Source organism: Sus scrofa, chromosome 15 (assembly GCF_000003025.6).
Source record: "Sus scrofa isolate TJ Tabasco breed Duroc chromosome 15, Sscrofa11.1, whole genome shotgun sequence".
Classification (NCBI taxonomy): Eukaryota; Metazoa; Chordata; class Mammalia; order Artiodactyla; family Suidae; genus Sus; species Sus scrofa.
In genome coordinates, this window is record NC_010457.5 from 35,782,525 (window position 1) to 35,798,472 (window position 15,948).

Genomic DNA, 15,948 nt, shown 5'->3' on the forward strand with positions numbered 1-15,948 from the left:
CCCACAGCATATGGAGGTTCCCAGGCTAGGGATCTAATCAGAACTATAGCCGCCAGCCTGTACCACTTACACAGCAATGCCAGATCTGAGCCGCATCTGTGATCTACACCACAGCTCAGGCAATGGTGGATCCTTAACCCACTGAGCCAGGCCAGGGATTGAACCTGAAACCTTACAGTTCCTAGTCAGATTCGTTTCCACTGTGCCACAAGGGGAATTACTGAAAGTTCATACTGACTATGGAAAGCTTTATTTGTTCATTAAAAAATCACACTAATTCTGGCTTCAATTCTAAACTCAGCTAAAATAAATAAAAGACCCTGCTCCCTTCTCTGATATCATTGCCACTATCAACAATGTCAGGTGCCAGAAAAATATTTGGTTTATTTTTAAATTTAAGACATGTTACATGATGACCTTTAAGCTTAGTGTATTCTTTGGAAGAAGCTAAAAATGGATTTCTGTGAATTAGTATGCGATTTGAATTATTTTGCAGCATTTCCACACTTGAGGTTTGCCAGAACCATAAGTCACCAGGCATTAAATATTGCATTATGCTTTCACATGCAATATTTCTGGAAGGTAGTATCCATATGTGGGGTGTAAAATATATCTTTTGAGACATTTTTAGACTCAATGGACTCCCATATTTCTTTTACTAAACCCGTGGATCAGCATTAATGTTTTTGAAGTGCGCATTATATAGAACAATCATTTATGATGGGGTTATATTTTTAATCAGCTTCCAAACAAGTTGACTTTAAAACTACGTGGAAGAAAACACTAGGAAATAGCTTGCCCTCAACCCACCCTCCCACAAAGTTTTCTATAAGTGAAATCTCAATCTTGTTAGTTATGCAAAATGAGTTAACATGGTATTTAGCAAAACTTAAAACATTTTCCTAACATTACACTGCTTCGAGAGTTAAGAGCCTGAGAAATAGGTGAGTTGATAAACCATAAGTATGCAATAAACATAAATGATTAAAGGACTGAGAAATGTTGCTTAATAAAACTGTTACAGGGAAAAACAACCTCGCTCTTTCTCTGAATTATTGAGATCTTAGAAAGGAAAAAAAAAAGTTTTGTCTTTAGCCATTTAGTCTATAATATTTTAGGATGTTTTCACTCTAGCTTCCTCTCTAGAAGGGCTTAGGTTTCTGCTTATCAAAATGGAAATAGCTATGATTCTAAAGTAGAGGATGAAATGTTTCTCTCAAACTCTTTTCTGGGTCACCTTCTGCCTCAGGATATGGGCTACAAAGGGAGGCTACCAGTGCTAAAACCTCAGTGCTACTTTCCAGCTCCTTCACCCCATCCTGACTGCCACAGGTGATGCCTGCAGACGCTGCAGAGATCTGTGCTAACACCTGGCACCACTCTTCCTCTCGGTTTGATAGGTGGGAAGCTGAACCTCTCTCTGGCTTCGTTGTCCCTTTCTCAGCCTCCAAATCCCTTTAACAGACACCCACCACTGTAATCTCCAATGACCATTTCCCAACTCTTGTCTCACCCTTCCCATTTACTTGGTCATTAACACTGGCCAAGCTTTCACACAGCTAGAGGTATTGAGGTTAATCAAGGCTTCACTCTTCCTCTGTAACCTTGTTCATCTCTCACCTAGTCTATTCTCAAGTTCCTAAACTATGTTGACCCATGTTGAGTTTCTTCCCAAGAGTCTTCAGTAACTTCATGTCATCTACCATGTACCATGCAAACTCCTTCCCCTGAACTCCCATGTCATCTCCGAATTGGATCCACTGGGAATGTTCAACTGCATCTCTTTGCCAACCCTCTGTGGCCAAATTAAACTAAGCCATCTTCATTCTCTGCAACTGTCCTCTTGGTTTTTACTCCTTCTTTATGGTCCTTGCTTTTATCCCATTGGATCTTTCTTCTTAAAACACATATTTTGATTAAAACTCAACTTAGATTGTCTTTTTTCTATAATGTCTCCAACTGCAGGTGGAAGGAACCACTTTCTTCCTGAATCACCACTTTGTCTACCTACGTTCTACATGTAGAGGATAGTTTACATCTTAGGGTTATTTCTATTCTAGTATCTACTTGGCTGGAAGAAGATGGATGATGGTGAGGAGCTAGTACTTATTTATCTTTACATCCTCTTCAGTCCATGAAATATAGTCTCTTAGTCAAAAATTTTGAATAAATATATGTTGTAGAAACCTGCACAGAAAACTATCAAAACCCTCAAATGGCCAAGCTTTCTGTGTAAAGTATTATTTTCTGTTACTGTAAAATTAACACAATAATTTTAGTTTTATTTACAAAACTGTGCTATGAGCTGAATCCCCTGACAATTCATATGTTGAAGCCTTAAATGCCAGTATTTCAGAACATGCCTACATTTGGAAACGGGCCCTTAATGAGATGGTAAGTTAAAATGAGGCCCTCAGGGAGCCTCCTAATCCAATATGACCAGTGTTCTTACAAGAGGTGGAGGTTTGGACACACACACACACACCCCAGCGATGCCTGTGCACAGAGAAAAGATGACCTGGGGACACAGAGAAGGGGTCCATCTGCACACCATGGAGAAGGGCCTTGGGAAAAACCCAACCTACCACCACCCCAATCTTGGATTTCCAGCCTCCAGACCTATGAAAAAATAAATTCTTATATTTGAGCACCCAGTTTGAAGTACTTTGCTATGGTAGCCCTAATAAATTATTACATTTTATGTCTCTAATCCCAATGATAAGAAAAGGCAAATATTCATTCAAATTTGGGGAGCAATTCTTTAAAATACCAGAAGTTGCCTGTATCATGGACTCTGTTTTACTAGACAGTGTTTATTCAAATCTTGTCCAATAACTTCATCTACAGTTTGACACTTCAAAGGTCCAAAGTATTCTGCAAAATATATGAACTTCTCCACCAGAGAGGCAGCAGGACCTATCAGCATTCTCCTCTCCCAGACAGGACATTTTTCTTTCTTGATACTCACTCTCAACATTCGGTTTTTTTTTTTGTTTGATTTTTTGTTTGTTTGTTTGTTTTAAATATAGCACTGACACTGAACAGAGGCAAAAAGAGGCACTGCATTATTTGAGGTGTCATTTTGTAGAAAGGACAGATAAACCACTTTTTCTTTCAAAAATGTTAGGACTGGGGGGGTGAGATATACTTACAAACTTCTAGTTTGCTTCTCCAGAATTACTCTCATGTATTACTGTCTTTGTACCACATAAGAGATACATGAATATATAAAAATTGGAAGTGGTGGGGGTGGGAGGTGAAGCATCAGAGATACCACTCAAGTTAGGGGTAAAGAATTTGAAAGAAAGTAACTGTTTTGAACTTTTACTTCATGCCAGACAATATGGCAGATACAACTGATACAGAGAATGAGATACCATTCCTGACCACAAACATCCCAAAATTTTGGGGCAGAGATGGAAAGACATTGTTTCAAAGATAATAAGTGCTACTGTTCACCATAGCCCAGACATAGAAATGAGCTAAATGTTCATCAACAGATGAATTGATACAGAAGATGTGGTACATATATACAATGGAATAATGGTCAACCATAAAAAAGAACAAAAAATGCTATCTGCAGCAACATGGATGGAAATAAAGATTCTCATACTAAGTGAAGCAAGTCATAAAGAGAAAGACAAAATATCATATGATATCACACTTATATGTGGACTCTAGAATAGGATACAAATTAATCTATCTACAGAAAAGAAACACACCACAGACACAGAAGACAGACTTGTGGTTCCTGAGGGTTGGGGGAGGATGGACTGGGGGAGAGGGATGGACTGGGAGGTTGAGGTTAACAGACATAACTATTATACATGGAGGAGATAAACAAGGTTCTGTATAGGATGGAGAACTGTATCAATGTCCTATGATAAAACATAATGGAAAAGAATATTTTTAAAACAATATATATATGCATATAACTCAATAACTGCTGTACAGCAGAAATTAACATGATATTAGAAATCAACTAAACTTCAGTTTTAAAGAAAGATAACAAGTGCTGTAATAAAGGTGAAAACAATGTAATGGTGCCAAGGAAAGGAAGCAAATTACAGTATCAAAAGATCAGGAAGGCTTCAGCAAATTCCTGGGTAATTATGAGCTCATTGCAATTACCGTCATTTTTCAAGACTCTAACGTGACAAGCACTAAGCACTGTATATTCACATTATTTAATCCTGCCAGCCCAGAAAAGTAGCTATTATAATTAATGTCATTTTACCAATGGTGCAACTGAGGCAAAGAAAGGGAAGACCTTGTCCAAAATGCAGTGACACAGGCAGTCTGGCTCTTAATTTCTGTGTTCCTCTGCCTCTACTTCTATGAGACTCTAGTCCAAAATACACATGTAGTTCCTGTATCACAGGGCATCCATGGTAAAGGGTCTTGGTGACTGTCAAACAGCAAAATCTGCAGTTCCTGTTGTGGCTCAGTGGTTAATGAATCTGACTAGGAACCATGAGGTTGCCGGTTAGATCCCTGGTCTTGCTCAGCGGGTTAAGGATCCAGCGTTGCCACGAGTTGTGGTGTAGGTCGCAGATGCGGCTCGGATCCTGCGTTGCTGTGGCTCTGGCGTAGGCCAGCGGCTACAGCTCCAAATGGACCTCTAGCCTGGGGAACATCCATAGGCCATGGATGCCGCCCAAGAAAGACAAAAAAAAAAAAAAAAAAAAAAGACACCCCCCCCAAAAAAAAAACCCAGCAAAATCTAAAACTATTTACATGCTTCCTATTCCTTAACAAAACTTTCCACAAATTTGACTATTATCAACACTAAGGCCATTTCTATGTTCCTAAGAAACAATCTGGAGAGTTGAGAATCATGTGAATTGATTTTCAGCCATTACAATGAGCCCATATGCGTGTCTGGGCTCAAGTTCATGAAATGAAGTATTTTCAATTGCTAATCTAGGGATGTGGAAGGCACTGCCACTAACTACTACTCTGTGATGGACAACACATCAATCAATCTCTGTTAATCTCGGTTTCTTAATCTGGAGCAAGGGAATGATGACGGAGACTATTCTGTACAGTTTTATGATAATGACATGGGGTACTACTTTTGATGTACAACATACACGAGACGATTTCCCAGTGTGTTATTTATTGTGTACATTCTGCCTGCCACTCTGCAATTCCAAGTGGGGAATCACCAGGACGAAAGTGTCACGTCCCATAAGAAATCACTTTCTTATCACCTGGTTTGACAAATATCAGCAGAATTCTTGATAAATCCCAACAAAAGTATAATAGCACTAGCAAAATAAAATGCTGAGGGAGACCGGAAGATGCTTCACCTTAGTTCACTCCATCCATTTGTTTAGGATTGATATTGGCACACCTGGGGTGTCAGCATGAGGATAACTAATTGGAGCTGGAGGAACAGCAGGGCTAGGAGCACACATGGTCCCAGAGAGCAAAGCCATGTGTCCATGGGGACTTTCTAGCTTCTCAGCAAGAGCAGTAACTGCTCTTTTCAGAACAACCAACAATAGTTTGGGCAAAGAAGTGCGATAGAGAATCCAGATCCTTACAACATTCAGCTCTAAATCTTTCTCAAAGAAAAATATATCACAATGTTATTCATGGAAAAAAACATTCAAATTCAAATACTTTTTTATTTGGGGGGGTTAGTAGACACACAACATTAAGTAGCATCATTACTATATTAATATCGATGGTGATTCTCTAAAGGGAAACAAGTGTTTCTTAAATTCATTTTTGATATTTTGTTTTGTTTTGTTTTCTTCCAGAAAAATAACCATTTAAAAAACTCAGTTTGGGGAACAATGGGATAGAAAATGTCACCACTGTGTTCATAAGACAGAACAAAGTGGGAGTGGAATAGGTGGCCAGATCAATTCTTCAAAACTCCCTCTGAAATACAATTCTTGAAGATTTCTTTAAAATATTTTTCTAAGTTAGAGATAAAGGGGTGGGGTTATTTTTGCCCTGTGTTTTATATGTATTGTTGATGCTATTTGTTCAAGAAAACTTCTTTGCTCTGTTCCAAGACGAGATAAGGGAGACAAATATAAATCACTATAAACCAAGATTATTTAACAGGGTAGAATTCAGTTAGAATTTCTTAGAAGTCAGAAAGCAATTATTTCTATTAAAAATAATTCAATAGGCACTCATGAGAAAAAGAAAAGCGCAAGGTAAACCTTTTGTAGTTATGAATATTTTACAAATTAAATATAACATGAACCTCTTACTAAATATTAGCAAGTTAAGGAAAGACAAAATTATGCATTTCTATGACCCTAACACCAATATATTAGCATGTTTGTATATTTATCTAGTGCTTTTCCAGTGCACCTGCCTCCATATATGTGTAGTCATAGTATGCTGCAATTTCTAACCCACTTTTTATAAATGAGTACACTGTTTTTAGAGTAGGTTTAGGTTTACAGAAAAACTGAGTGAAAAGAGACTTTCCATATAAATCCTTTGCCCCTGTTGCAAAGTTTCCCCTATTATTAATATACTGCTTTAGTGTGGTACATTTGCTGCAAGTGTACCAACATGATATATTATTATTAACTAAAATCTATAGTTTATATTAGGGTTATGTTAAGTCCGTGTTCTACTGTTCTGCAGGTTTCACCAAATGTATACATGTGTCCACCATGACAGTAGTTTCACTGCCCTAAAGTCCCCTGTGCTCCCCCTGTCTTCTTCCCTCCTTCTCTAAAGCCCTGGAAACCACCAATTTATTTTTTACAGTCTCCCTACTTTTATCCTTTCCAGAATGTGATATAGTTAGAATCATACACTGTCTAGTCTTTCAGATTGGCTTCTTTGACTTAATATATATTTACAGTCCTTCAGTCTTTTCATGGCTTGCTAGATCATTTCTTTACAGTGCTGAATAATATTCCATTGTTTGGATGTACCATAGTTTGTTTATCCATTTACCTAGTAAAGGGCATCTTGGCTGGTTCCAATTTGGGGGCAATTACATATAAAGCTGCTATAAATATTCATATGCAGAATTCTGTGTGTCCCTAAATTTTAAACTCATTTGGGTAAATACTAGTACTGCTGGATTGTACAGTATAACTGTGTTTAGCCCCAGGAGAAACTACCCCACTACTTTCCAAAGTGGTTGTATTTATTTTGCATTTCCACTAGAATGAATTAAAGTTCCTATTTTTCTGCATCCTCAACAGTATCTGGGTTGTCAGTATCTCAGTTTTCAGACACTCTAATAGGTGTTTTATTTGCATTTCCCTAATGATCTGTAATGTGGAGCATCTTTTCACTTGCTTAGAGGCCATCTATTGTTTTCTTTGATGAAATATCTGTTCAGCTATTTTGCCTAGTTCTTTCTCTTTTTTTTTTTTTTGGCTTTTTAGGGATGTACCCTCTGCATATGGAGGTTCCCAGGCTAGGGGTCCAATGGGAGCTATAGCTGCTGGCCTATGCCACAGACACAGCAGCACAGGATCCTAGCCTCATATGCAACCCACACCACAACTCACATCAACACCAGATCCTTAACCCACCGATCCAGGCCAGGGATCAAACCCAAAACCTTATGGTTCCTAGTGTGATTTGTTTCCGCTACGCCATGATGGGAACTCCTGATTTGCCTAATTCTTAATTGGGTCATTTATTTTCTTAATTGTTGCATTTTAAGAGTTCTTTGTATATCTTCTACACAAATATTTATCAAGTATGTTGCAGATGTTTTGCAAATGTTTTTCCCTAGTCTGTGGCTCATCTTTCTATTCTCTTAACATTGTCTTTCACAGAAATCAACCTTTTATGAGAATGAAGACAATTCATCAATGTTTTATTTTAAGGATCATGCCTTTAGTATTTTATCTAAAAAAATCATTGCCAAACACAAGGTCATCTCAATTTTATCTGACAGATGTTAAACAGATGTTCAACAGTTCCACATTTTACATTTAGGTCTATGATCCATTTTGAGTTAATTTTATAAAAGACTTAAGATCATTGTCTACATTTCTTCTTTTTCTTTCTTTTTTTTTCCTGCATGTAGAATGTCCAGTTGTTACTGAATCAGTTTTTTTAAAACCTTGTTAGTCTGATAACTATTAGAATATTCTGCACTGTGTTTAAAAATTTCCTTGCAATTTAACATAGAAATTGTCTTCAATTTTATTGCGATTAATTGACAGAATTAAAAAATGTCAATTTTCAATTTTCTAGAATCACACAGCCTGCCAAAACTGAATCAAGCAGAAACAGACCAACTGAACAGACCGATCACTAGAAATGAAATTGAAGAGGTCATAAAATCACTCCCTACAAATAAAAGTCCAGGACCAGATGGCTTCACAGGTGAATTCTATCAAACATATAAAGAGGAATTGGTGCCCATCCTCCTTAAACTCTTTCAAAAGGTTGAAGAAGAAGGAATACTCCCAAAGACATTCTATGAGGCCACCATCACCCTCATTCCAAAACCAGAGAGAGATACCACCAAAAAAGAAAACTATCGGCCAATATCTTTGATGAATATAGATGCAAAAATTCTCAACAAAATCTTAGCCAACAGAATCCAACAACATACCAAAAAAATTATACACCATGACCAGGTTGGGTTCATCCCAGGTTCACAAGGATGGTTCAACATATGCAAATCAATCAGCATCATACACCACATTAACAAAAAAAAGGTCAAAAATCATATGATCATCTCAATAGATGCAGAAAAAGCATTTGACAAAGTTCAACATCCATTCATGATCAAGACCCTCGCCAAAGTGGGTATAGAGGGAACATTCCTGAATATAATCAAAGCCATTTATGATAAACCCACAGCAAATATAATACTCAATGGGGAAAAACTGAAAGCCTTCTCACTCAAATCTGGAATAAGACAGGGATGCCCTCTCTCACCACTGCTCTTCAACATAGTTTTGGAAGTCTTAGCCACAGCAATTAGACAAACAAAAGAAATAAAAGGCATCCATATAGGAAGACAAGAGATCAAACTGTCACTGTATGCAGATGACATGATACTATACATAGAAAACCCTAAGGACTCAACCCCAAAACTACTTGAACTGATTAATAAATTCAGCAAAGTAGCAGGATATAAGATGAACATTCAGAAGTCAGTTGCATTTCTGTATACCAGCAACGAAATATTAGAAAAGGAATACAAAAATACGATACCTTTTAAAATTGTACCTCACAAAATCAAATACCTCGGAATACACCTGACCAAGGAGGTAAAGGACCTACATGCCGAGAACTATAAAACTTTAATCAAAGAAATCAAAGAAGGTGTAAAGAAATGGAAAGATATTCCATGTTCCTGGATTGGGAAAATCAATATTGTAAAAATGGCCATACTACCCAAAGCAATCTACAGATTCAATGCAATCCCTATCAAATTACCCATGACATTGTTCACAGAACTAGAACAAACAATCCAAACATTTATATGGAACCACAAAAGACCCAGAATTGCCAAAGCAATCCTGAGAAACAAAAACCAAGCAGGAGGCATAACTCTCCCAGACTTCAAGAAATACTACAAAGCCACAGTCATCAAAACAGTGTGGTATTGGTACCAAAACAGACAGACAGACCAATGGAACAGAATAGAGAATCCAGAAATAAACCCTGACACCTATGGTCAATTAATCTTTGACAAGGGAGGCAAGAACATCAAATGGGAAAAGGAAAGTCTATTCAGCAAGCATTGCTGGGAAACCTGGACAGCTGCATGCAAAGCAATGAAACTAGAACACACCCTCACACCATGCACAAAAATAAACTCCAAATGGCTGAAAGACTTAAATATACGACAGGACACCATCAAACTCCTCGAAGAAAACATAGGCAAAACACTCTCTGACATCAACATCACGAATATTTTCTCAGGTCAGTCTCCCAAAGCAATAGAAATTAGAGCAAAAATAAACCCATGGGACCTCGTCAAACTGAAAAGCTTTTGCACAACAAAGGAAACCAAAAAGAAAACAAAAAGACAACTTACAGAATGGGAGAAAATAGTTTCAAATGATGCAACTGACAAGAGCTTAATCTCTAGAATATATAAACAACTTATACAACCCAACAGCAAAAAAACCAATCAATCAATGGAAAAATGGGCAAAAGACCTGAATAGACTGTTCTCCAAAGAAGATATACAGATGGCCAGCAAACACATGAAAAAATGCTCAACATCGCTTATCATAAGAGAAATGCAAATCAAAACTACCATGAGATACCACCTCACACCAGTCAGAATGGCCATCATTAATAAATCCACAAATAACAAGTGCTAGAGGGGATGTGGAGAAAAGGGAACCCTCCTGCACTGCTGGTGGGAATGTAAACTGGTACAGCCACTATGGAGAACAGTCTGGAGATACCTTAGAAATCTATACATAGAACTTCCATTTGACCCCGCAATCCCACTCTTGGGCATCTATCCAGACAAATCTCTACTTAAAAGAGACACGTGTACCCGCATGTTCATTGCAGCCCTATTCACAATAGCCAGGACATGGAAACAACCCAAATGTCCATCGACAGATGATTGGATTCGGAAGAGGTGGTATATATACACAATGGAATACTACTCAGCCATAAAAAAGAATGACGTAATGCCATTTGCAGCAACATGGATGGAACTAGGGAATCTCATACTGAGTGAAATGAGCCAGAAAGACAAAGACAAATACCATATGATATCACTTATAACTGGAATCTAATATCCAGCACAAATGAACATCTCCTCAGAAAAGAAAATCATAGACTTGGAGAAGAGACTTGTGGCTGCCTGATGGGAGGGGGAGGGAGTGGAAGGGATCAGGAGATTGGGCTTATCAGACACAACTTAGAATAGATTTACAAGGAGATCCTGCTGAATAGCATTGAGAACTATGTCTAGATACTCATGTTGCAACAGAAGAAAGGGTGGGGGAAAAAATGTAATTGTAATGTATACAGGCAAGGATAACCTGATCCCCTTGCTGTACAGTGGGAATAAAAAAATATTTAAAAAAATGTCAGTTTTTTTAAAAAGGCAAATACAGGCACAGGGTTTGAAACATGGCAAGCAATGTGGGCCAGCAACAAACTACCAACACTGTAGAATAGTCCCTGGCTATTTCTGAGTGAATATATGTGAAAATGAGAAATGACAGAGAGCTTCAGGGCAGCTTGCATGCTTATGACCAGCACTTAAATACGATATTGGCAGATTTGGAAGAGTCTGTGACAAGTATAGAAACTGATGAAGAAACATAGGAAGAGATATACAAATTAACAAAACAGAATATTCCACTGGTCTTTGTCCAGGTAGATGGTGTTTGGCTAGTTGCCCCACCATTGAGAGTTGGCTGAAACAAAGAATTTATTCTGGATGGAAATGGGAGATGTTGTGTGATAGCTTCTTTAAATGCAGAAGACACCCAAAAGAGATACCTGAGTACATTTCGATATTAGGAAATAACTAAGAATTCTTCCACTCCTGAAATAAGTTAATTTGCAAATAACTCAGAAATTCTTAAGCTAAATGGCATTTTTATTTTTCTCCAACTCTTCCAATAAATATGACCACCAAGATGCAGAACGCTTTTTCAGGAACTGATTTGCTCCATTGCTTTTCAGACAATTTCTGGGGTTTTTTCCTTTAAATTAAATTTGACATTTCCTTTTTTTTAATTTTTTAAAAAAGGCAAATACACAACTCCCCTCTAAATATGAAAGAATATACTTTAATTACATCTAGAAAGACCTATTCATAAGTTCTATGTCCAAATTTAAATAAAACTACATACCATATACCATTTTATTTTTTTTTTTTTTTTTTTTTTTTTTTTTTTTTTTTTTTTTTTTTTTTTGTCTTTTTGCCATTTCTTGGGCCGCTCCTGCGGCACATGGAGGTTCCCGGGCTAGAGGTCGAATCGGAGCTGTAGCTACCAGCCTACGCCAGAGCCACAGCAACGCAGGATCCGAGCCGCGTCTGTGACCTACACCACAACTCACGGCAAACGCCGGAACCTTGACCCACTGAGCAAGGGCAGGGATCGAACCCGCAACCTCATGGTTCCTAGTCGGATTCGTTAACCACTGCGCCACGACGGGAACTCCCCATATACCATTTTAAACTTATCCTTGGGCATAGGTTTATCTTACAGCATTAGGATAAACTGAAATTTTTAAAAGCATTCTCTGACTTTTCCCATATTGAAATTCAGGAAAAAAAATGAAAAGCTTAAAACTAATTTGTTTCTCATTATTTATAGCTATATGTGTAATGTGCTTTATGTGTATTAAAGACATAAGTATCTGAAAGCACATACACTTTTAAACTGTGTGTGTGTGGTGGGTATAACACATGTATAAAATTATGTAATGAGGGAATGTGGCATAGGTTTGAAAGTCAAATGGACTTTGGCTTAAATTGTATTTGCAAGTAATAGCTAAAACTGGACAACTGAGTTTGAGTTTTACTAGCTATTAAATGAGAGGAAATTTACAGTTACTTTGCAGTTATCATCAATATGAAATTAAGTACCTGTTGCAATCTGATTTAGTAGTTTTTAACACCAAGAAAGTTCTTTATAGACATATATATATATGCTTCAGTCATTTCATTCTCCCCCAGCTACAGAATTTTCAGTCAGTACCATTTAAATTTATGTATTGATTAACCAGAGCACTAAATATTAGGAGAGCTTTGAAAATAGGAGGGAAGAGACCTACCACCTATCTTCCTAGGTATTTTTTTTTTAATATAGATACAAAGATCTTATGAAAATGGGGGAAAACCAACACATATAGAAATATAACAGAGATGAAAGACTGAGTCATAGTGATGCAAGTAACAGACTTTCTGGGAACAGATGAAGTGTGTGTGGTCCACAGCCAAGTAAAAGGACATCTTCAGATTTCCTACTTATGTCATCAGATACACACTATTTTCTCAATTCAAATCGATACCAGATAGGAAAAAATTCTTCAACTTTTCAGTCATTCACTGAAAAATTTATCTGTTCCCAGGACCATTCACCATGCTCAAACCCATTTCAAAGCAGCCATTCTCCTTCCAGCAGGCAAAAACTTTCATCCTTGTCTGGACCACAGAGTGTGTAGTTCTCAGCATGTTCATTTTATCCATTATCCTCTCTACTTCTATTTATAATGTCTCCTCTTTTCTCCATCATCTAATATATTCATGTCTACCCTTCTCAAACAAAAGATGTCTCCCATGCAGCCCATCCCCTTCTGGCAGCCACCCCACCTGCCTCCTTCCCTTCACAGTTGAGTCCACAGAGGCCTCTCTGCTTGCCAACTCCAGTTCTCACTGTGGGCTCACGGTCATCAGCCTCCCCCATCGTATTTTCTGCTGCTATTTCCCAAAGTTCATTCGAGACTTTGTGGAAGTGAAATCCTACAAGTGTTCTCAAGTCCATGACTTCCTTATACACTGTATGTCCAAAACAACCTCACTACATCCATGAAGTTGACATCCATCTGCACATCTTTATTTACATTACATGAGATGTCTCACCTGAGCTCCAGATTTACATACAATTTCCCTGAAGGCTTGTCCACTTGTACATGTTATAGCCACAAAAAACTCAGCACACAAATACCCATTCACCAGTTTCAAAGGGATCCCATCAAAGTGGCCACCTCCTGTGTCTACCAACCAGCCCAGTTGCCATGCTAGATGCCAGTATATCAGCAAGCCCTTCACATGGCCTCAGTACTGCCCTGCCTGTGGCTGCTACCTGAGACCAGGGTGTCATCATTTTTCATGTGATTAACTACGAAAGCCTCATGGCAAGCCTTTCTCCAATCCATTTCCCACACTGCCTCAGCCAGGAATCTCATCAGTTAGCTAAAAATATGACTCTCCCACTTTAAATGTGTAAATTACTTTTAGAGTGAAATGCAATTACTTATTATAACATAAAAACACTCCTTCATTCTTTGCATGAGCCTCACTGCACAGCAGCGCTATACGCACACTCCACTCTAGTTTTATGGAATGGTTTTTATATCCTTGAATAGGCTATGATCCCTCAACAAAGCTGCATTCATTACTATTTCCCCAAGGTTAAACAAAAAAAAATTATTAAACCTATTGTAGCCAATGAGTGCATCTGCAAAATGAATGACTGACTTCCATATAAGAAATTGAAAAATTGTCTTACCTAGAGTGGAAGCTCTAAGCAGGAGATTCAGATGAAAGTGATTTTGAAAGTAAGCAGTTGAATCCACACAATTTAATATTCTAAAAAATAGAGCGCTAGTAAGGCAGAGGAGAAACAGAAATGACTAAGTTCTGCTGTTGCTGCTGAATGGGCATTGGACTGGATATTGGAGCAGAACTTTGAGATAGTAATTCAGTCACGACAAAATAAAGGCCTAGAAAACAATTCTACGTTAGGTCTGGAAAACAAAGGAAGAGTAATTACATTTATTTACAAATGTAGGCCATGCACTCCCAAGCAATCCACTACTCTACCACATGTGGATTATGGCCAAGCCTTGCAATTTATTATATAAAAGGCACAGGGCAAAGAAAGAATTGGAATTTTCTTAGTTCATTTGCTTTAATGATGAGGGTATGTCAGATAGTGCAAAATTTCTAGGATTGTAGATTTCAACAAGGGTCTCTGTTGGGCCTAATGCACCCATCAGAAACTAGTATTTAATGTATACTCTATGTTGAATATGAAAATGAATAATTACTTCCATGAAAACCACTGAAAAAGATACACTTTTCCATTTAATCCTGTATAGGCCTCATTTTATTTTAATATCACCCTAAGAAACAAACTCATTTTTCATTGTTCACTGAATATTTATGTTGTTCTTTTAAGATGCAGTCTATCATTTTGTTATGCTATAACATTTCCAACTTTCATATAAATATAAAATCAATCTAATTGCATTCATGTAAAGAGATAAGCCCTCAGAATGGAAATGCCAGGCATGCACACAAAAAGCAAATTCCTTTCCTTTCACACTGAATACCAAGCACAAGCTTTTATTTTTCAACATATAATTAAATACGATTTGATTAGTAATAGATGCAAATGGCTTTGCCACCCCCCCCCAACCAAATGGTTTTTAAAAATCCCTGCAATTAGGTATTTGATTTTCCATCTACCTGTCTGCAGAGCATGTCTATTTTTTAACTGATTCCCAATTGTCAGGGTAATTGCAGACATGTTGAAAGCAGCTGCACCCCCAGGTGCATTCCTCTTAGTTCCCATGAAATCATAATGACCCTACATATCACTGGTCCTTGAGAGACATGTGATGTAGAAATGAGGTCATGTACTTCTCAGCACCTTAAAGGTCAAAAAATCCTGTGACCTAGGAAGGTTTTTTCACTCCAAATTTGACCCCTATGAGTTAATTTTGAGTGAAGCTGTAAGAAACAATTTTACTTCGTATTTTCATATTTATAAGATTATAAATGATTAAGTATTTTTCATTTTCACTCTATTTTTTAAATTTCCTAAAAGTCTTTAAAATGTGCATAACTTTTAGGGTTTTCTTTTTGCCTTTTTAGGGCTGCACCTGTGGTATATGGAAGTTCCCAGGCTAGGGGATGAACTGGAGCTACAGCTGCCAGCCCACACCATAGCCACACCTACACCACAGCTCATGGCAATGCAGGGTCCTTAACCCACTGAGCAAGGCCAGGGATCGAACCCACGTCCTCATGGATACTAGTCAGGTTGATTACCAATGAGCCAAAGCAGTAACTCCAAGATAAAATGTGCAATAAAAACCCATCACGAACCAAGTAAATCTTCTTCACATAGACTGAATCCAGGGAGCCCACCAAATTGGCTGGTATTCTGAAAAACATCTACTGGTAGGGGAATAACATGAAAATCCCATCATCTTTCAGCATGCCAAAAAATGTAGGAAGACCAAACATCATGGGTCTTTGGGAGAGAGTGGAAG

General features: G+C 37.8%; 1 protein-coding gene and 1 pseudogene across 1 annotated transcript in view; one reads left to right on the forward strand and one right to left on the reverse strand.

Moving 5' to 3' along the window:
* The window catches only part of CSMD1 (CUB and Sushi multiple domains 1), a 1,882,041-nt gene that overhangs the window by 1,420,803 nt on the left and 445,290 nt on the right, over positions 1–15,948 (reverse strand).
* On the forward strand, positions 10,932–11,792 carry LOC100523999 (annotated as a pseudogene).